At 34.4% G+C, this 23,516-nt stretch overlaps 1 protein-coding gene across 1 annotated transcript in view; it reads right to left on the bottom strand.

Annotated features, from left to right (window-relative positions):
- Positions 1-21,009, bottom strand: part of LOC128866043 (tyrosine-protein kinase receptor) — an 86,816-nt gene extending 65,807 nt beyond the window's left edge. Inside the window, exon 1 of the mRNA XM_054106510.1 lies at positions 20,335-21,009. The gene's annotated coding sequence lies outside the window, so the exon portion shown is untranslated. The remainder of the gene's footprint in view (positions 1-20,334) is intronic.
- Between the last annotated feature and the right edge of the window lie 2,507 nt (positions 21,010-23,516).

Below are 23,516 nucleotides of genomic sequence, written 5' to 3'. Positions count from 1 at the left end.
ACTTGTTGAGAGGCGAGTTCGGGACCTGTCAATTGGCCACCCAGATCGTGCTATATAACGCCTTTAGATTATGTTTTGTGGGGCTATGTTAAAGCTCATGTCTATTCAGACCAGCCTGCTTCAATTAACGCATTGGAAGACAACATTCAAGCATTTATATGTGAGATACCGGCCGAAACATAAGCCGAAATAGTAAGCCAAAATTGGACTAAGCGGATGGATCATTTGAAGCGCAGTCGCGGTCAACATTTGCATGAAATAATCTTCAAACATTCAATTATATGGTCTGTTCTATTGATTTAAATAAAAAATTGCATGAATTTTTCTGAATTTTACGTGTTTTTTTTGAAAAACTTTCCTAAAGCTCTTAAAAATCACCCTTTATTTTCTTCATATTCGCTGAATTTTTATCAAAAATCAAGACAATTTTTGAGCAACTTCCGAGCTGCATTTTATTATACTCAAGTTCAAAAAAACCCGCACACTCAAATGTTTTTTTTTTTGTTTGCTAATTCTGATTAAAAAAAATTTGAAATTTGAATAAATATTTGTTGAAAGTTTTTTTGTTTTTTAATATGCACATGGTTTTTGTGGTAGAATTAACTATATTCTCATAAAACAGTTATTAAAATAAATTAAATAAAAAACGAATTATCAAAAGCTAAGTCCCTGTGCTATAGTTATTAAACGCACTGTGTATATACCAGTATATGGACATATGGAACACAAATGTTGGTGCCGTTGTAACAGCATAAGCAGTACGCACATAAATGTTTGATATAAATCCGCGTTGTTCCGAAAACGTAGAACCGACAGGCGTGGGAACATATGAATATATTAGGTTGGGGAATAAGTTCGTAGCGTTTTTACCGAAGACTCTTATTCAAACAAAAACAATTATTATATCAATAAGTTAATCTATTATATATTTGCCTTTGATGTTTACAACCTCTTCCCACCTCTCGACCAATTTGTTTATGCCGTTTCGCCAAAAACCGCCTGGTCTGGTCTGAAAGAAGTCAAAGTGAGCCAGATATTAGAGACCTCTTTGCTATCGAAGGTAACGCCCTTCATTTGGTTTGATAGGGAGCGGGAAAGATGGTAACCGGTCGATGCAAGGTCTAGATAATACGGCGCAGCTCTTTAAATAATGCTTTGACGACTTGTGTGTATCATCGACGCCTTAGTCACCATTTTTGAACCATGCAAACCATTTTCGTGGGCTGGGCGTGCTGCGACAGCTTCTTGACCTCGATGAGAAGCAAAGAAGCACAGGAGTCGAAAATGTTGATTTTTGCTTTCTGGGTATTCCATTTCTAAGCCTCAAAACTAATAAAAAAATTAAATAACTCAAAAATAAAAATAAGATAATTTTATCGAGCAGATAGAGAGTAAATACTTAACTTTTGCCAAACAACAAACAAATCGTTGTAAAATAAGAGAAAATACCAAAATGCTATGCACTTATTCCCTAATCGAATATTTGGCTGCGCCTCCATTATTCAAATTTGTTTTTAGCTGAGTTATTGTTGGAAAAAATCTTTTTTAAGAATATTATAATTTATTTATTGTATATTATACATATTCTACTTTCTTCTTTGTTCTCTCCAATACTGCATTTCTCTTTTTATTTAATCTTAATTCAGTTTGTTCATCTTCTTGTTCCCGTTTCCCCCTATTAACTTTCTTTACCCATAATCCGCATTTTCTCTCTCACTACTCTCTACTACTGGAGAGTTTAATTGCTTTTTTTTTCTCTCTCTTTCCATAAGTCCCAAGCATGTTTTTACCGCTTATGCATTCACTACTCCACTTTTCCCCCCTTTTGTGACACCTCTCTATGGTTCTCAGTATTTTCGCCTCTTATTCGTTACTCTATTTTTACTACTTATCACTACTAATTTTTCCATCCTTGTTTCGCAGTGTCATAGGTCACAAGTCCTTTCATCATTCCGACTCTGACTCTGACTCTAATTTTGTTTTTTTTTTGTTTTTTATTATTTTTTATTATTTGCAGGATACTCACTTACACATCCTGACGTGCGCAAATCTACATATATATGTACGTATGTATGCAACTTGCACTCTCGCATCTTGACTTGATGGCAGGCTTTCTCGTATCACGTAACAGCAACAACCCTTCTCGGAAGTTTCACGATTCCAGCGGAACCTTAAACTTTTCAATTGCATATGCAGCGAATTTTTTAAATTTGCTATTATTGTTGTTGTAGTTTAAAATGCTGCTCCTGCTCTTGGTCGCGAAATTTATGTGAAATCTCTAGCAATTCAATTTAACTTCAGCAGAAATGTAGCCACCCAACTAACCGGAATACTCGTACACATACAGAGCTCACGCTGTATGCTGTTGAGGGCGATTCGGCATCAGGAATTGTTGCTGCATACCAACATTTGCCGAGTGCACACACAGTCGCTAGCAGCGCTGTTAACGATGCTGCTATCGGCGCTGCTTTCGCATCTTGTTCGTTGAAAGTTGCAGAATATTGCATTCCATCTAAGGAAGGCTTGCTGGCGTAAGGGAGTGTGAGTGAGTGTGTGTGTGTGTTTCTTTGCTTAGCTGCTGGATTCAATACATGCAGACAGTGTGTATTATATTATTTCATACTTAAAATAAATACAATAAAAATATATATTGAAACAAAAACGCAGAGGAAATACAAAGTTTTTCTTACTCTTATTCACATTTATATAAATTTCTATCTATGTACAGGAAAATATTGAAAATTCTCAGAGTGCGACTTATGTATGCGCATAGCTTTTTATTTACTTTTTATTGTATTTTTATTTGTTTACTATTTTTTATAGTACCTTGCGTTAGCTTATTTTCCTCTGTGCTTATGCACATAAATACCCACACACACGCACATCTTGATTTTCCTCATTAATGGCATCAATGTGAATATAACTTTGTTATGCATTACCGTTGAAGATTGGAAGGCACGGGAAATATGCTGAGAATTTTCTAATTTCCTGGAATTAACTACAAAAGCAAAAAAGTGCGATAGCAGCAACTTTTTCTTGCTAGGGACTGGGAGCAGCAAAGGTAGTGCAACGCGAAAGTGTAAGTAGAGAATAAGAGGAAGTATCTACTTAAATGGGTAGTTTTAAAGTTTTCCTTGCCTAAAATTATGTAATAAATTATTGCTGCTTTTAAAAGCAAAACTACAAAGGAATTGCAGTCATTTGGCGTCTGCATATCTTTGTGCGCGTTAATGAGTAAGCAGTATTGTATAAAAAAAATATATATATAAAAAGTTTAAAAATTTGAGCTTGGAAAATAGAAATTGAAAAAAAAAAATTAAATTAAATCTTCATTAAAAATTTTGTTACCGTTTACTAAATATTTCATTATAGCAGTTCGACTTGAGTGCATGGAAGTCTTATATTACAACTTCGATCTACACAAATCATGTTACTATTAATACCAATTTCAGCTTAAGAAACAGATTGCATACGCACGCCACATAAGCCGACGTGTAAGGTGAATATTCTAACACTTGCATGCTGTACTTGTTGAAAGACGACGCGTAATGAACCAGCGCATTTCCGTTCCTTTCTTCAGTGTTACACTTGGAAGCATGTTAAGTTAAACAAAACAAAAAGATAAAAAAAAATTAAAAAAAAAAATTCTAAAGCGAACGACGAATTATTTCTTTGCACAAGCGAGAGGAACTATAATCGAAAGAAAAGACTATAACGCTGTAGTAACTTCACAATTCTAACTGGAAATACTACTGTAATTTTCTTTCTATATGTGTAACGTCAATATAGGTAAGTAAGTCGCTCTATCAGTAGCCGAGTATTTCTTTCAATTACGCGTAAATGCTTATTTCGACGGTATTTTTGTTAACGCTCAGTAAAGTTTGTTTTCATATTCAAAAATCATATTTCATATATTCAAAAATGCTGTGGTGACTTTTCTTAAAAAATGATCGGAATTAGCCGCAAAAATGCTATTAATAGGCAGGCAATTATTTTTGTAACTAGTTGTAATATCCTAAATCTGATTATAACTACATATATAATAAGAGTAGTCAGAACATCCTATTGTAACTGTTATATGAAAATACATAATAAATGAAGTGCTCATTACTTTGAAATGTATATTAATTACAAAAACTTAAAGTTACATGAAATTAAATGAACAAAACTTGGGTTTAAAATTTGAATGCCGTAGCATCCACTCCATTTTGCATTCACGTCCGCGAACGTGTTAAAAACAAAAAGCATTGGCGGCCGCCTAGTCGAATGAGTTGGTGCGCATTAGTAAGTGCATCGGCTCGAATAGAGACCCAGGGCACGAAACATCAAGCGATAGCAAAAGTTTTTCTACTAGCCGCCGCTCCTCGGCAGACAATGGCAAACCTCGAAGTGTATTTCTGCTACGAAAAAGCTCTTCATAAGAAATATCTACCGTTCAGAGGCGGCATAAAACTGTAGGAACCTCCATTTGGTGGGAAATCATCAAAACGCATACCACAAATAGTAGGAGTAGTTCGGCCAAATAGCCAAAACGGGTGTGAGCGTCAGTTATATATACATATACATTAGGCCGGGTCGATTTGTGGGGAGGCAAAAAAATCGCCCATTGCTCTGTGAAAATCATATTCTAGGGATCAAAATAAGAAACTTTGCCGAAGGAACCATACCTCTAAAACAAATTCTGATGTCCCCCAATTTCGGTCGAACTTTTTAGTTTATTTTCTCATGTAAAGGCCAAACATGGTGATATTTTGAAATGATTGTATGGGGAACCCCCCAGGGGAGTTCCAGGGGGTGTGGATCGGCCGTCCAAAGTTAGTGGGGGTCGGTCATACATTTGGACTCGATTGGAGCACTCTAAATGGGTCAAAGTGGGATTTTTCGTTCGACCCAAATTGGGGGGCATCAGAATTCGTTTTAGAGGTATGGTTCCTTCGGCAAAGTTTCTTATTTTGATTCCTAGAATACGATTTTCACAGAGCAATGAGTGATTTTTAAATCGACCCGCCCTAATATACATATATGTACATATATACATATTTAAAAAAAACCTGAGACATGCTGGACTAGTCACGCTGTACTTTCAGTATTCTAGATTTGTTCTCTTTTTGTGCCAAAAATGCTGTGTTACAGTGTTATTTATTTTTCCTTAGAATCTCATTATTATGACCGGGAAAATTTAAAATATTATTTATGTAAAGAAACATTTCTTTAAAAAAAACAAAAAAAATCAAACAAAAAAAAACTTTTGCTTATCTATATTACTTCCGGTTTCTACATACAAGCGTCAGGTTTCTACGTGCACGAGCACAGTAGTTGCCATAAAAATGGTACGCGACATTTTTGCACAGTCTTCAGAATGTTTCTTCTTTTGTGCATATTTTTATAAAAATGTAGTTCATACTAAAACAAAACCAATATAAATCAAGGTTCCAAGCTTTGCACACAGTTTGAAAACAGCAAAAAATTTGTATTGAAATTTCGATTAAATTTTAGAAAAATTCAGGTTAATCAGTTTTATAGCTCATTAAATGTTGGTAATAAAAAGTGCAAGTTTAAGTTCGATTGATTTTTTATAATTTTTTTGTGCAAAATTTGTTGAACTTTTTAGAGTTCTGGAGACAGTGGGAAAGTTTAAGGTACATGGTTTTTGTTGAGTTATATTAAAGTTAATAAATAAATAAAAGGTACAAAAATTTGTAAAAAAAATAGAAATGTCAAACAAGTAAAAACAATTTATAAAAAACAAAATAAAAAATTAAAATTAATAGGAAAAAAGAAAAAATTGTAAATAAAAAATGAGAAATAATAGAAAAAACATTAAAAAGAGTTTAAAAATTAAAAATAATTAAAAAATGGAAAGTAAAAGCAAAAAATAATTAAAACAAAAAATTAAAATATTTAAACAAAAGAATTTTTTTTATTTATAAATTAAAAAACATATATAGAAAATGAAAAATAATAGGAAAAAAATTAAACCAGAAAAGGTTTTTGTTTTTAATAAACAAAGAAATAAAGAGTGAAAAGTAATAGAAAGTAATAATTTAAAAAGCATTTTAAAATTAAAAAAAACGTAAATAAAAAGTGGAAACTAATAGAAAAAAAAAATTTTTTTTTACTTAAAAAATAAATAAAAGATGAAAATTAATATAAAATATTTAAAAAATGTTTAAAAATTATAAAGATAAATAAAAAGTGGAAAATAACAGAAAAAAATAATAAAATTTTTTTTATTTAAAAATAAATAAGAAATGGTAAACAATTGAATTTCTGTTTCAATTTAAAAAACAAATAAAAAATGAAAAAGAGTAGAAAAAAAAATTAAGAAAAGTGAATCATAATAGAAAGAAATAATGAAAAAAATTAAAAAACGAGAACAAAAAACTTAAACTAATAGAAAAATTTAAAAAAAAAATTTTAATTAAACAAATAAATAGAAGATGAAGAACTAATAGAAAAAATATATCAAAAAGAGTTTAAAAATATTTTATTAAAAATATTAGAAAAAAATAATTAAACAAAAACAAAATTTTTTTTAATGAAACAAATAAAGAGAAAATGAGAAATAATAATTTAAAAAACAGTATGAAAAAATTTGTTTTTAATTTAAAATATAAATAAAATATGAGAAATACAAGAAAAGAAATTTTACAATAAAAAAAAAAAATAAATAAAAGTGGAAAATAATAGAAAAAAATACTATTTTTTTATTTAAAAAATAAATAAGAAATATAAAATAATAGAAAGAAATTATTAGATATAAAAAAAATATATATATTGTATTTTTAAAATATAAATAAAAGATGAAAAATAATGGAAAAAACATTTAAAATTAAAAAAATAAACAAAAAGAGGAAAATAGTAGAACAATTTGTTTTTTTATTTAAAAAATAAATAAGAAATGGAGAGTAATAGAAAACAAAATTTAAAAAAAGTTTGTTTTTAATTTAAAATATAAATAAAAGATGAGAAATAATAGAAAAGAAATTTTGAAATAATAAAAGATAAATAAATAAAAAAGTTGGCCTCAGAGCCCATCCTAGCTAAAGAGTCAGAGGTACCCTTACCTGCGATACCTACGTGTCCCGGGACCCATATTAGCATCAGCATACTTGTCTACCGACGTAGTTCAGCCTGGATTTACAGGACTCAACTACTCTTTCCACGTTACCGGAACTGCCCGTACCATATACCAAATATACCACAAACCGTCGTTAGAACCTTTTTATTATGTTTTTTTTTTCTGGTTATGTAGAGAGTAACAATAGCCTGACTCATACAACCTCTAGGCTTAGGCTATTTTAAGTTATGTATCTAACGAAGTTTCCTCAATTTTTAGATGAGCTTTTTCGTGGCAAAAATGCACGGCCTAATGGATGTTCAAAGTTATTAGAAAAATATTTTCCATACCAGAGGCATTGGAAGCGAAACCTATGACTTCCAGTTTGATGATCAGCGCTAAGGTGCTAAGCGCAAGCACACGCGAGTGCTGACGTTTGTAAGCACATACATACATACATATGAATAGTACGTATATTTACATACATACATGAAGACGCATGACATTATTTTTTCTTCGCCTATTTGTCGGTCCGTCTCTTCTGTTCATCTTTGCTGACGTCTAAAAATAAGTGAAATCGCAATACGAAAACGCTGATGGTTTTGTGTCCGCAATATTATGTCGGATCCAAAGACATTCACACAAAAGTACGTACATCAGTGTGTTTGTACCTTATAATGTGCCACCGCATACTAGCACACATACTTGCAAATAAATGGACTTAATACGCGCGCAGTTGTGTAGATGTCGCGGAAATTTTTTGGCTGCTGGCCCGCCGACTGTTCGAATTCCTCCTCTCGTCCGTCGCTGAATATTGCGCGCTGATTTTTGCATTTATTGAAATTTTATTATGACTCTCTAATTATTGTTGTTATCATTGTTATTATTTTTATCGCTGCACTAATTGTAGTTTTCACTCGTAAATGGGCCATGACGACATCCATATACACGTACACACATACATGCACATACGAGTACTGTACGCAGTACTAGAAATTGAAACATTTCCCAAAGGAACAGCTTTCACACAAACAATTTAAAAATCGAATATGGGCGGCGAATGGTTTTGTGTATGTCTGCCTTTAGGCTGGTCAATGGGTTCGATTTGCACTATGCACGTAATTTTGAATTAATTGCAAGAATTTTTCTAACAGCAAGTAATGGGAAACAAATTTTTTAGTTTAATAAAAAGAGGGTGAGATATTTTTGATGCTACGTAACATTTTTAATTCGTTTTATTTTATATAGGAAAATAAATTTGTAAACTTATTGTTTAAGTAACTTTAATTGAGAAAAAAGTTTTGTGTATATTTTATATGGTATTTCATGGTATATACCTATGAAATGCGACTTTCACCTATTAGTCCATAGATGCCGCTAGGAGTATTTTTAAACCTTCCCAAATGTCTGGTTTTTTTCGTCTGTCATCTGTCAACAATATTCAGTTCATTGTTTGTTACGTTTCACACAACAATGCATTTTTGTCACTCTTAAAAATGTCGAATTTCATGCCGTCAAACTTCGATTTTGCGGACATCGTTGATTTTCTGTTATCAATTGAAGAAAAACACTTCTCAAGCTCATCAAATGCCTATAGAAGCTTATGGTGGACATGCTCTAAGTAGAGCACATTGCTTCAGGTGGTTTGAAAAATTCCAAAGTGGTGATTTTAGCGTGGAGAACGAGGACCGTAGCCGGCCACCGAAAAAGTTTTTGTGGACGCCGAATTGCAAGCATTGTTGGAGGAAGATGATAGTCAAACGCAAGAAATGATGGCAGACCAGTTGGGAGTGACCCAAAAAACAATTTCCAAACGTTTGAAAGACATGGGCATGATTTTAAAGGTCGGAAGATGGGTGCCGCATGAACTGACAATGTGACAATGCACCGCCACATCGAACCAGAGCGACCTGGGAATTGGTGGAGACGTGCGATTGGGAACCGCTGGTGCATGCGGCTTACTCACCAGACTTGGCGCCTTCCGATTATCATTTGTTTGCATCGATGGGACACGCACTTTCCGAGCAGCGCTTCAATTCTCACGAAGAAGGCAGAAAATGGCTCGATGATTGGTTCGCGGCCAAAGACGGCCAATATTTTTCGCGCGGCATCCACAAATTGCCTGAGAGATGGGAAAAATGTGTCACTAGTGATGGCTATTATTTAGAAGCATAAATTTGTAACCATTTTTTGTTAAAAAGCGTTTGAAATTAAAAAAAAAGTCTCATTTCATAGGTATATACAATAACATTTTGAGATTTGTTCAGTGTAAAAATAATGGGATAGAATTTTTTGAAGTGAAATACTTTCAATTTTGACTAGCTTTTTATACATTTTTTTTTAATTTTATTTCTAAATTTTTTTTTTATATTTTATTCGAGCTAAATATTTTGCATAATTTGTATGTATGAAACTTATTGATTTTTGGATTTAATCAATGTAAAAATTATGGTACAGATTTTGACTAGCATTTAACATTTTTTTATTGTGTTTTATGGAAAACTTTAAATTTGCTTTTTTTTCTACCGTGTAACGAAGGTCCGAAATTTTTCTAAAAAAACTGACAAAAAATTGGAATTTTGCTGAAAATTCGTTGCACTTTTTAGAGTTCTGGAGAGAGTGGAAAAGTTTGAGGGTCATGGTTTGTTGAGTTATATTAAAGTCAATAAATAAATAAAAGGTACAAAATTTTGTAAAAAAAAAACAAAATAGAAATGTGAAACAAGTAAAAAAAAAGCATTATAAAAAAGAAAATAAAAAATTAAAAGTAATAGAAAATAAAAAAAAAATTTAATTAAAAACATAAATACAGTGCACTCGCGATAACTCGAACTAATTAAAACAGGCGCTGTTCGATTTATCGAATTTGTTCGACTTATCAATTGAGTGTGCTATGTTAAAAAAACAGTCATCGATATCGATTTTTCGATCGATTGTTGAAAATGGAAGCCAGTAGAAAATTTCTGTAGTATAGTTTCGTTATACGAATCACATTTTGGTCCATTGGCTGAATCAATGGTGTCACATTCGGCGGCATAAACATAGTTAAAATTAAACCATCCTCGGACTTTAATTCGATTTCGTTGGGATGTGATGGGGCATTATCAATTAGAAGAAGAGCCTTCTCAGGTAGTCCCCCATCTTTCAAATATTTTCTTACCTAAATATTAAAGTCATTTAACTTGGTTAAAAAAATTGTTTTAATGAATCTGGATTTTACCTGCGGCACGAACGAATTAATATATGAAACCAGTCTTTGAAAATCGCCGAAGTCATCCAGGCTGATTTGGAATTTTTGTACTCCACCGGACAGTTAAAATTTTTGAAAACACGAGGATTTCTTGCTTTGTCAATAACGAGAAGTTTAAGCTTATGGTTGCCGGTAGCGTTAGTGCAAGCCATAAATTGCCTTATCTTTCTTTTTTATAAGACTTATGGTGGACTTGGCTACCCCATATTCCTTCGCTAGAGAAGTAACACTACGTCCACGTTTAATTTTGTTAAGGACTTCAGCCCTCTCTTTTAATGTTAAACACTTCAACCTTTTACGATCCATTACTCACGTGCACTGATATACTACAAATGACAAATTTAAAGCAATTTGGTCAATGCAAGATGTTGTTCCCAGAAAACTAACGGGATATTAACGCCGAAATATTCATATGGACAATACACTAGTATACATATAATTTATATACATATACTATTACATATGTATCTATGTATATTACAAAATGTACATGTTTGAAAAGAATGTGTGTACAAATAAATTTGTTTTTTTGTTCGAGTTATAGCGCTTTTTTATTGTTCGAGTTACAAAGAAGTCAATAGGGGGAAAAATGTGTTCGAGTTAGCACGTCGTTCGACTTAGCGGCTATTCGAGTTACCGCGAGTGCACTGTAATTTTTATTTTATTTTATTTTATGAAAAACTTTATAAAATTTTTTGATTTTTAATTTTATTCATACATTTTTTTTTAATATTTTATTTCAGAAAAATAGTTTGCATTAATTGTATGTATTAAACTTAATGATTTTTGGATTTAGGTTAGGTTAGATTAGCCTGGTTGGCAATAAGTCACGCATAGACCTTTTGGTCCCTAGCGATACCAGATGGAGACTGACCTCTATGAATACTGAAATTAGACATCATGTAGGATGTCAGCGCTTTTGGCGAATCTAAGCAGCGCTGGGGGATCCGCTTTTCAGACGCCCTCCAGACCCTCAAACAGTGGGACTTCCAGACATTTTAAACGCGGTTTTAACAATGCCGGACAGACGTACAGGAGATGGTCTAAAGTTTCCTCAACATCCTCTCTGCATTTCCTGCATTTTTCCGTATTAGCAATCCCTATCTTGTACGCAAGTGCAGCCAATAGATTATGACCTGTCAGCATATCTATGATACGTAAGCACGAATTGAGTCAGTTTTTTGTCGTTAGTTCTACACATAACTTTTGCTGTTTTGCATGTGGTCAGATTAGTCCACCTAGCGTCCACTAGTTCCATTTCATTGTATATTGTATTTAGCGGTTTTGGTATGTAGTTCTCTTGTTCAAAAGGTAATCTAAAAGCACTTTTTGCTGTCTCATCTACTATTTCATTCCCCATAACGCCTTTGTGCCCAGACACCCAATAGATATGCATCCTACTGTTTGCGGCTAGCCTTTCTGTGGCTTCCTTGCTCCAATAACCACTTTTGGACTTAATACAATATGAGCTTATTGCTTTTATTGCTGCTTGATTGTCCACGTATATATTAATTGTTAAGTTCTTTCTTGTTCTAGTGTAGGCTAGCTCCGCGGATTTCCCCACAGCAAAAACTTCCGCTTGGACAATACTGGCTTGATAAGGCTGCCTTATCCCTAGTTTTGAGCAGTAAATACCAGCTCCCACTCCATCTAAAGTTTTAAAGCCGTCTGTATAGATGTGAAAAGTCCTATGGCCAGGCTTCATGCCTTTGTGCCATCCCCCTCTTCAATTGTAGTGCGAAACCTTCTCTCCCAATTAAAGTACGGAAGCATGTAGTCTGTGCAAACTGAGCTCCACTTTCCTATTGAGCTGTGCCCGAAGGTTCTGCAGGTGAATACTCCTCCTCGCGGATTTCACTGCCAGGTTTTCCGCCATTAGGTCAATAGGTGGCATGCTGAGTATCATTTCTAGCGCCGCCGTTGGAGTGGTTTTTATCGCTCCTGTTATGCACAGAGCAGCGAGTCGTTGAATCCTTTCATGTGGCATTAAGTATGTCAGTTTTCTTGTCGCAGTCCACCATACTAAGGCCGCATACAGCAATATCGGTCTAACTACTGCCGTGTAGCACCAATGCATCAGAGAGGGTAATAGACCACCCACATGAGTACAACGCATTACTGACCTTTTTCATCCTTTCCTCAACATTGTGCATTTTTGGATTTAATAAATGTAAAAATTATGGTACAGGTTTTGACTAACATTTTAAAATTTTTTTTATTTTAATTATTTTATGGAAAGCTTTAAAAAATTTTTTTTTAACTTTTAAAAAACCATAAGTATATAAATTGTTTATATGAAACTTAATAATTTTTGGACTTGAATGTCAAAATTTTGGTATGGCATTTTTTGAAATTAAATAAATATCTCCGGTTCTGCCAAGAATTTTTATAAATTTTTATTTTGTTTTATTCTATAGGATAAAATAAATTTTTAAACAAAGTTTTCAAAAATTTTGATTTCAGAAAAACTTTATTCTGTATATTTAAAATTTTTTGATTTCTTCAATGTAAAATTGTGGTAAAGAATTTGTTGAAGTGAAATTTTCGCTAGCATTTTTTTTAAATAATTTTTTAAAAAACAATGTTTGAGTAAAAAAATATTATATTGTAGTTTGGATTTATTTAACTTATTATTTTGTGAATTTTAATTCAATGTACAAATTCGTATGGAGCTTTTTGAGGCGAAATAACTTCCGTTTTGCCTGGCATTTTGATACATTTTTAATTTTATTCTATTTTACAGAATAAAATGCATTTCTAAACAAACTTTTGACGTGATAACGTCTTATAGTTCGATGTAGCCGGCTGCCCGCTTGCTCATGCGTCGTTATCTTGCTCATGCGCCGTTATCTTCCTCATGCGGCGTTACCTTGCTTGAACTGCAAGCGAGAGCGCGAAACGAACGACAAAGAGGCACAATCGGGCCCCGCGTTCGGCAACGTTCGACATCTGCCTTTCTCCTACTTGAGTGCGCATATATTTATATGTATGTATATGCGCATATGTATATAAATTCACATATTTGTATTTGTATATGCGTTCTTCCTGTGTGCATGGTAATGAACCATTACTCTTTTGAGAATGGGACGATGATAGAAAAAGTAGGAAATGAAAGGGAGTGTTTCGCGTGTAAAGTGTCTTGAAAAAGTGAAATCGATGATGGTGCCTCTTAGTGTTGTTGACTTATTAACGTCTGATGCACAATCGAAATTGAACATATCTTTCATGAATTTGATAAATGTTTCGTCATTTTTTTGTGTAAATGTAACTTGACCTATTTCATTGCGATTCAATTTACCTCCTCCTCTATATCCATACAAAATATCTCTCAAACAAATAAAATTAAAATTTTCTTTTGAAAAATGCAACCATTCCATCAGTATTTTCTTATGACGTTGTCACGTTAAACTATCGTCAGTAAACCGACTTTACAGACAACCTCTTTTTTTTAACTTCTTATATTTTTTTGTTAAATTTTTTGTGAAAAATTTGTTTGTCGTTTTTGAAATAAATTTTAAAATTTTAAAATTTTAAATTTAAAAATTAAATAAAAAATTAATTAAAAATTTCAAAATCAATTAATTTTTTTTTTATTTAAAATAAATCAATTTTTTTTTAATTTAAAATAAATTAAATTTTTTTTTTATTTTGTATATATTTTTGTTACAACTTTTTTGGAACAAAATGTTTGCCATTTTTGAACCCCAGATGCAGATGTTTATCTTATTTTCTCTTTTTTTTGTTGTTATAGCTTAGACTTTGCTCAATAATCAGGTCAAATTTCATAAGGATATCCCCCTGATTCTGACAGCGAATCGAGGAAAATACCGCGCTAGCACACCTTCTCGTATATGGTATTACGTTCGCAAAGCGATAGAAGTGTCGCCTTCTGCATTAGCAAGAAAATTTTAAGATTTTTATTATTTGGCGAATATCTTAAGAAAAAGCGATGCTCAGAATTATAAGTAGAATCCTTATACTAAAAAACCGCTTTGCAACATTTTTTTTTTAAATATTTATTTTCGAATTTTTTAGTAGGTAAACTACAGAAAGGTAATAGAAAAAGCAAAGTTAAAAATTAATAGGTAAGAAACAATTTTTAGTCTCGCATGTTTTGCAGAATCGAAATTAATTTCACATCATATTTGCTAAGAATTTCACAGGAAAGAATCCAGTGCTGTACTTGCATAGAAAATAAAGTCAGCATCCCCCTAATGTACAGAGAGCATTTACATATATATATAAATATAGTGTGGGATAGCACAAAATTTAAAATTCAAATGCTTGAATTTAGTTTATATATATTTTTGAAAGCCTTAATGAGTGTAAAATTTTGATGTTTTGCAATTATTATTTACGGACAAAAATCAGGGTGGAAGGCATGGAAGGTAAGTAGGCTAATTGGATCACGAACGGCAAAGAAATAGTTTCGAACATATTAACGATGCATGCCGGTTTTAAAATACCCCGGTAAATATTATTATAATTAGAAACGCTGCAAAATTCTTATTCATATATTCATAAATATTTATATACAATATAGCACATGGGCTGAAAAGCCGAGAGTCTAATGGAAAAACGCGTTTTTTTATTGCTCAAAATTAGCTTTATTCATCAACGTAATTCCGACCACGAACAACGCCATCATTCCATCGTTGCTCTAACCCTTCAATACAACTTTTGTAGAAGGATTTATGTTTTGCCTCAGTCACAGCGATAACTTCTTTATTCGAGCGAAATTTCTTACGGGCGTGCAGTTTTCAGGTCTGCGAACAGCCAATGCGCTTACACATACGATCTCCTGAGAATATTACGACTCAGTCTGGACTTTTTGTAAAAATTTTTTTTTATCAACCAATTTAACCTAACCTAAAAACTTGAATGGAATTATTGATAAGCCATTTATTCGAAATGATTTTTTTTATGGCGGAAATACAACAGGCGGGGAGACATGTTATTATTATGATTTATATGCTTTATAATTTTTTACTTTTTTTATTTATTTATTTATTTATTATTATTTTTATTTTTTTTTTTATTATGCCTTCCAAGTTGTTCAGTTCAGTTGTTGACCATTTTATGATACTATGCCAAAACTATACGAAATTACAGGTATTGCAAATGAGTTGATAGCTCTGATCTGGTTATTGCCATTCAGGTTTGTTTTGCAAAGTAGATACGTGGAGGCGTCTTTTGTACTCGGCTATAAGCTTTTTCCTCATTTGCTTTGTATCAACATTGTTGTTTTGTAATACACCAAGGTACTTATAAACTCCACCTTTTTCCATTTCCTTAATGTTCGCTGTGGTGTTGACATCTGCACCCGTTTCAACATTTATGACTTTGCCCTTTGCAATTTTTATTTTTCGGCATTTATCGAATCCTATGGGCATTCGGATATCTTTAGAGAAGCTAATTACGCATTCTATCAATTTTTCCAAGTGTCTTTTTTTTGTCACCGTATTTTTATCCATATCAATAGCCCGCTTTCCTAAGTATGTCGCTAAGGGAGTTCGTACTTATTATGAACCACGGAGGGCTAAGCGAATCGCCTTGAAAAAACTCACTGCGGATGGCGATTTCATTGGTGTAGCATGAACCGGGAGAGTCTGGAAGCTTAATTTTAGTTCTCCAATTTTGCGTTATTCTTTGTAAGAACGATGTTATTGTTTCATTGACCCCATATAACCGCGGCACAGTTATTAGCCAAGAGTGTGGGACAGAATCGCAAGCTTTTTGCCAGTTTGCAATGTATGCTGCATACAGGTTTCGATTATGTTTTTTCACCTGCCGCAGAATTACTTGGTCTATAATTAGCTGTTCCTTACACCCTTGTGATGCTCGGACGCATCCTTTTTGTTCTTCCGCAAGAACGCCGTGCAGTTGAACATGGTCGTATATCATGTTCGATATGCATGATCTAAGGATCTTATAGATTACGGGTAGACAAGTGATAGGTCTATATGCTGCTAGATCACTAGTTTCTCCACCTTTATGGATTAAAAACGTGGTGCCTAGTGTGAGAAAATTTGGTGCTTCTTCTGCGCCGGTGAATGTTTTTGAGAATAGTTCGTAAATTCTTCCATGCGTAGATGTTAGTTTTTTGTACCAGTACGCGTGTACTTGGTCGCAGCCTGGTGCTTTCTAATTATGAAGATGTTTTGTCACCTCACTTCTATTGTGTTGGGTAATTACTGTTATAGAGTTCGGGACAAGAGTTGGATGCCTTGTTTCAAGCCCAGTATCCACTGGGCTGTCGCATTGTGGGTTTTTCTTTGCGTCCATATTGATGACCATTACGTTGTTAACACCTCAGGTTGTATGCGTTGTGAGTTTCTCAATTCCACAGGTCCTGCCTTTAGTTTTCGAAAATAAAAAGTTTTGGTTACTTTCGAAGTTGCAGTTATGCTTTTTGCATTCAAGAGATACGCAGTATTTCTCTCTTCGGGCGCATAAGGTTCTTAGCTTCTGTTCCAACGTGTCTAATGTTCTATGTGCGATTTCTTCGCTCGTTTCGAAACGAGAGTGCCTATGTATTCAAATTTTTTGGCTTCTTTTATGAATTTGGCAGATCTTATGCCATTTATATAGGCCATAAGTTTTCCGATTTTTGTTCGGTGCTCCTCAATTGTTTTGTTGAGGCGTCTTAACCGTACTGGTTGTATTGAACGATTTGATTTATACCGGTAGTTTCCCTACCTGCGATTTCTTTCAGGTGGGTCATATTTTTTATTTAGTAGGGTCTCTGTAGTATGGTGGAAAGCCACAATGGTTAATTCCAGAGTTAAACCCCTAAACAGAGAAGTGTGTGCTTGGGTATCACAGGCGCCATGAGTACGACATCTGGTGATGCCCTTAATACCATTCTGAACTTGCAACCTCTAGATCTTCAAATTCGAAAGAAAGCAATAAAGGGGGCGTACAGGATCAAGTTAAACGGATTCTGGGGAAATGAAGTAAGCACTGGGCACTGTCAGATATACCACCAGTTGTCAGAGCGGTGCACACTGTACTCGATGCCGGTGGACAATCGGGTGCCTGTCGTTAGCTTCGGTAGGAAGTATGACGTTTTGATCGAAGATAGAGATCAATGGTTAAGTCCAGAGAACCTATTAACGGGATATCAGCACACTTTCTACACCAACGGATCCAAAACCAGTGATGGAAGCAGATCTGGATGGTACTTAGACGAAGACACTAAGTACTCCTATGCCACAGGACAGATGGCTACGGTATTCCTTACGGAAGTCTATGCCATCTTGAATGTGGCGTACTCGCTAATTGGAAAAAGTGTATTGGAATTGGAATTTGTAGTGACAATCAAGCTGCACTGAAAGCCCTTGCTAACCCTCGCTGCTCTTCGAAGTTAATCGTTTAATGTAAGACAAAACTGAACAGTGTTGCAAAACACAATAAAGTTAGTATTATTTGTGTGCCTGGACATTGTGGTATTACAGGGAACGAGTTAGCTGATAAATTGGAAAATGAATGCTCTGCAAGTATGCCACTAGGCCCTGAACCCCCTTCAAGGTGTCAATTCCGCATCGATTCAACTATTGATTGAGGACTTCATGAGGTCTACCCACAGAGGTCGTTGGCTACCATGAGCGTCGTGGACAGCCCGATATGCCTATCCTGTCTTGAAGATGACGACACTGCAGAGCATTTTCCCTGTTGCTGTCCTGCATTTTCCAGAATCGGACTTAGGATATTGGGTTGCGATACACTGAGTATAGACAAAGTTCATACTCTTCCTCTTCCGGCTCTCTTGAAATTCATCAATGAATTCAGGAGATTTGTGGAAGAGTGACCTCAACTAATTTATCCGTTTTTACCATCCACCTTTTATCTTTCCTATCTCTATTCCTTCTGCTGAAATCTATCCGGGTGTAGTACAATGGTCTACTGACTGAGTGCTTGGACTTGTCCAGCCCCCCACAAATCTAATCTAGTCTAATCTAATAGTTTTTGCTGCACAGTAAACTATTTGTACAATTTCCTCAAGATTAGTATTGGATTTTGACACGTCAGGTATTATATGCTGATTGAGTATTTCTGTTAGCTTGGCTAGTCTTGTTGTTGAGTTTGACCTTGGTAGAGGTGGTAGATTCGTAACATTCATGCCGTTATATGTAGCATAGTTTTGATTAAAATATTCACGTAGACATGCTTTATCGACGGATTCTGTTGATGTTCTATTGCATGCAGAGCCAATCATCATTTCCCCTCCTAGCTGCATTAGCCCATCGTCATTGGAAATTTCATTTTTTTTAATTATTATTTTATTTATTTATTTATAATAGTCTATAGTACAAAAACAGACCAGCTTGGGCTGGGAAAATATTAAAAGTTAATGAAAAAAATATATTTAACAATTCAATTGAGTATTTTGAAGACATTTTATCTAAATAAAGCGAAGTCAAGATCAGAATGAAATAATTGTTTCTCGCATTCAATATTTCACGCCTACAGTGCGTTTCGAACCAGAGACCAGGAGAAGTCCAAATCCGCGCGGTAACAGTAGCCACTGAATTTTGATATTATTTTGAGTATTTGTGCTACATACATTTGTATAAGTATGTATTACAGACAAACATTAGATGAAGTGTACGCTGAAGTATTCATCAAATTTGCTTGCGAAATATGCAAAAATCACATAAACAAGAAATTTGCTTAAAAATAAATTAACAATAATAAGAGTGTGCGGAAAACGACCTTGTCAGGTTTGGAACGGAAACCTCTTGCAATTTATGAAGTACAGTGAGCGCCACTAAAAATCGTACAACCATTTCGTTTTTTGCTAAAATTACTATTAGTTTGTTTTTTGTTTCGTAGTATCGGTTTTCAGTTATCAGTTTTAAACGTAGTATCGGGTGGAATGTCCTCATGATCCTTTAACAACCCGAACAATACTTTAGAATAGTGGAAATTTACTTTAAAAAGTAAATCTGTTCTCGAAGTTCACAGAGCATTGGCGGCATCAGCGGTTCTTATTTCATTCGAAATGAGAAAGGAGCTGGCGTTACGGTAAATGGCGAGTGCTATCGAGCCATGCTGACTGAATTTTTATTTCCAAAAATCCGAAATTAGCTAAATATCGACGCCATTTGGTTCCAACAAGACGGCGCCACTTGCCTTTTACGACGCTTAACAATCCATTTATTGCAATATTCAAGCGTCAATGGTGGCCATATGGCCAGATTTATTGGGAAAAGTAGTCAAAAATTGGATTGTTCGAATGGACCATATAACTCGTAGCCGCGGCGGACATATGCCGGTTAGCATATTGAAAAAATAAATATGTACCATGAAATTATCTACCAGATTATAATAGAAGAAAAAATTCATTCCAACAATATATGTGTTTTGTATTATCATTTTAAATTCGCAGGCTCTTAAAACAACTTCCAATACTAGACTTTTTACAAAATCATTTAAAAATTGTTTATGGGTGTCTGGAGCAATGAAAATTTTGGGTAGAATTATTTTAGATTTTTTGCAAGTCTTTTGAAAAGCTTTGAACCACGATTTATACTGTTTTCTGCTAGAATATAAGCTAAGTTTAAAAAAATAAAATAAAATAAATAAATTTGGAAAACATTTAAATATTGCAGAAAAGGCATGTATAGGTTATTCGTTGACACTCACTGCATAAGCGTTTCGATTTCTTCATTCAAATTTGTGCCGCTTCTGCACAGCAAAAGTTATGCGTAGCATTTTTTGACTCATAAATAAGTGAACAGATTTTTGAAGACAAAAATTCCATAAAAACGCGGCAGCAGCAATTTTCAACGCGTGCCAGCTCGCACACACAAACAAACCAGCAAACCGAGTATGTACTCGTATATACATACATACATATATAAGTATAAGTATAAACGCGGGTAGCAAAGTAAACAGCCGCCAAGGTCCATGTGAGAATTGCAGCAATTGAAAGGCTCTTCCTTCGCTTTTTTCGGGTGCGGAAATTTCACTACTTAAATGCTAATAAAACTAATTGAATTTAATGCACTTCATCACTTACTCTTTTCACCCAGCGAAACAAGCAGTGGATGTGCGTTCAGTGCTAAAGCATACACCACCCGATGCAGCTGTCGATCTTTAGTTATGCGCGAATTGTGTGTTTATGTGTACTTTTCCAAATTGCAATAATGGGCATACCAAACTGTTCTTGCACTTATATGTATGTATTTATGTACATATGTATGTACATTTTTTGCACACGATTGAACTCTTGCCACAACTGATGCTGGCACGCCGCGTTTTCTTGTAGTCGTCCGCTTTAAATCGCGACCGGCGAGTTAATTTAATTCAACTTCACGCACAAACACTCACGCACGCATGTAGTATTGCATAGATACAGATACCAGAATACAGCAAAAACAAACAATGCCCGCAATTGTATTAAAAAATAAAAAGCACTTAAGCGAGCAAATCGCTGTGAATTGCGCGCGTAAGAATTCAAATTGATTCACAAGAGGTTTGAACAAATAAAAGCGGCGAAGAATTCACAAAATTCAAAACAGAAATATCTGCGTATCTACAGAGTAAAAAAAAATGTTTTTTTTTCAACGTCAGTACGAACGAAGACGCGCGCTACTTTTTCAGATGAATGCTAATCTCAAACTGATCGCTGTGCGCTAAGGCCGCTTGTGGATGCTGAAACGCTGCCAGCTCCTTGATCGACTACTTGACTGACTGCGCGGAAATTTCAATTTTTCCCCCATTGACGCCTTTGCAGCGAAAGGAAAAGCAAAACAAAAACAAGCGAAAAAAAATTGAAACAAAAAAGTAGAAAAAAAAAAAAATAAATAAATACGAAAAGCAAAAAGTGTGTGCACTTGTCTCACAATAGCCACCCTCGCTGATGAGTTGGAAAAACGTTCAAAAACAAAAACAAAACCAAAGACAAGCAAATCAAACGAAGAAAAATCACTCACGAGAAAAGGCAAAGAAAGTGAGCACAACAGATCTCGTCAAGTAAAATTTTTGCTTTACTGCTGTCTGCTGCCACTGTAAAGTCATACACCCACACTTAGGTAGTGTAGTATAATTTTAAAACGCACACACCCACGCACACATAAAATAATCGCTCATAAATATTTGCCTGCCTAGATAGGTGGTGCATATACATATATATGCACATACATACGAGTATGTCATTAATAAATTCAAGTGACGTCTTTAAGAGGGTTGACTTGACGATGATGATGACGACTACGAAGGCGCCTTCGCTACACTCGAACCGCAAACGCAGGATTTATGCCGCAGCCAACCAATGATTTTGCGCATTGACTCCTGGCGAAAAATATAAACTCACTGAAATAAATTGCTTGCTCAGCATTGGTACCAGTCAGGCGTATGCGAACTAGTCAGGAAGTGATCTGATTTTAACTAGTTGTAAAAGGACCAAAATGGGCTTACAAACAAATTGCGCCTATTCTTTAGAACGTCTGAAATTTAAATATTTTAAAATTTATTCTAAGTTAGTAATTTTAAATTTTTATTCTATACAAGGGGAAAATGCTCAAATTTTTAACAGATGTGGAAATATTTTTTTTTTGGTTTATTAGTTACAATAAAATTATTTTGTGGATAGTGTTAAATGTTTGGCAATAATTTTGAGTACATTTAAACGAATTTTATATTTCTCAATAAAATTTATTAATCTTATGATAATAGGTATGAGAAATTTTGATCAGTACGAGGTTCCTTTGAAAAGTACGTGCAAAAATAAAAAAAGTAGGCAGTGTTATTTCTCACTAGAAATTAGCAACCACAAGTAAAAACTCAGAAAAAATAGTCTAAAGTGTGTCTAAGATATATATATGATATAGCTCTCTCTCTCTCTCTCTCTCTCTCCTTTTCCTCTTTTTTCTCTCTTTCGGAACGATAATGCCCAAAACGTTGCATGGCCTTGAAATTTTACTCTCCATTCTCACTCGTCCATCGGCGCCTAAAAAGTTTCACTTCAAAACTACTTAATTATTTAGGATAAACCTTTTTCGTTGTTCAACATAGTCTCCTTTTACGCTTATACACTTAGTTCAATGCTATTCTGATTTGTTGATCCCTTCCAAATTCGGCAATCACCTTCTCGTTTGAATGAAATCTTTTTCCCGTCAGCCATTTCTTCGTATTGGGAAACAAATAATAGTTGGAGGGATCTGAGGCAGCCAAGTCTGGAGAATAAAGGGAATGTGAAGCGGGTTGAACCCCTATTCCCATTAATTTTGCGACCACAACTGCTGAGGCGTGAGCTGGAAGGCGTTGCTGTGCTGGAAAAGAATTGTTTTGAAAATCACTCGATTTCCTCAATCCAAACGGATGCCACACACAAAGAAATATTTCGATTTGGTTCAAACTTGGTGCGTCTTCCTCCTAGAGATGCTACTAACTAAACCTAACCTCGATATGCGCCAGTAGCCAGCCTTTTCACGGACTTTTCAAACCGGCCTCGTCGTATTTCGGGTGGTGGTTGGGTGGATTCATTCCATCAGTGCAAAGCTTCTGACTTCTTTATGGCAAAAACCTGGTACTAAAAGAGTTTTGAAATTGAATTCAAAACACGTGATAGTTTGAGAGAGATAGCTTCAATCTGATTAATTTTTGAGTGCAAGTCTCGGAATCAATTTGTGGATTAAGCAGTAGGTAACTAAATTTGGCTGCCTTGCTTCTTAGCCAAAAAAGTGGCAGATTTGCAATTAGTTTACCCTTTGGGGTGTCTGTTTTGAAGCTCTTCGGGCACTTTGCAGTTCTCCTAAAATACAAAAAGAAAGGAAACGATAGTTGACAAGCTTAATAAACCTTTTAGTATAAACAGCACCAATATCAATATCACAGTCTAGAAGATCTAAGCATCCAATGATTTTTTACAGTATAAACAGAATCGCATCGCTCAGTAAATTTCGTGAGCGAAAATTTAAATCGCACTATATATATCGGATTTTGTATATACGCCAAGCCACGACGAAGTTAGTCTGAAAAGCAAAGAAGTAGTGGTAAAAGAGGAGATTTTTGTGTTCTCTGAAACAGATCAGTTACAGAGGTAAGTAGTGTTCGAATCTTTACATTGCTTCACCGTCACGACAGCAGCACCAGCGTTGTTTGCTGGTTGACCCATTTTGCTGGCATGCGTCTCCATAATTCATAGGTATACCATTGATAATTAAGGAGGGAACGCTTCAACTGAATGAGGAGGTTTAA

The sequence above is a fragment of the Anastrepha ludens genome, chromosome 6, assembly GCF_028408465.1.
Source record: "Anastrepha ludens isolate Willacy chromosome 6, idAnaLude1.1, whole genome shotgun sequence".
Lineage (NCBI taxonomy): Eukaryota > Metazoa > Arthropoda > Insecta > Diptera > Tephritidae > Anastrepha > Anastrepha ludens.
The sequence above is the reverse complement of the archived record's forward strand: the minus strand, read 5'-3'. Positions and strand labels throughout refer to the sequence as shown.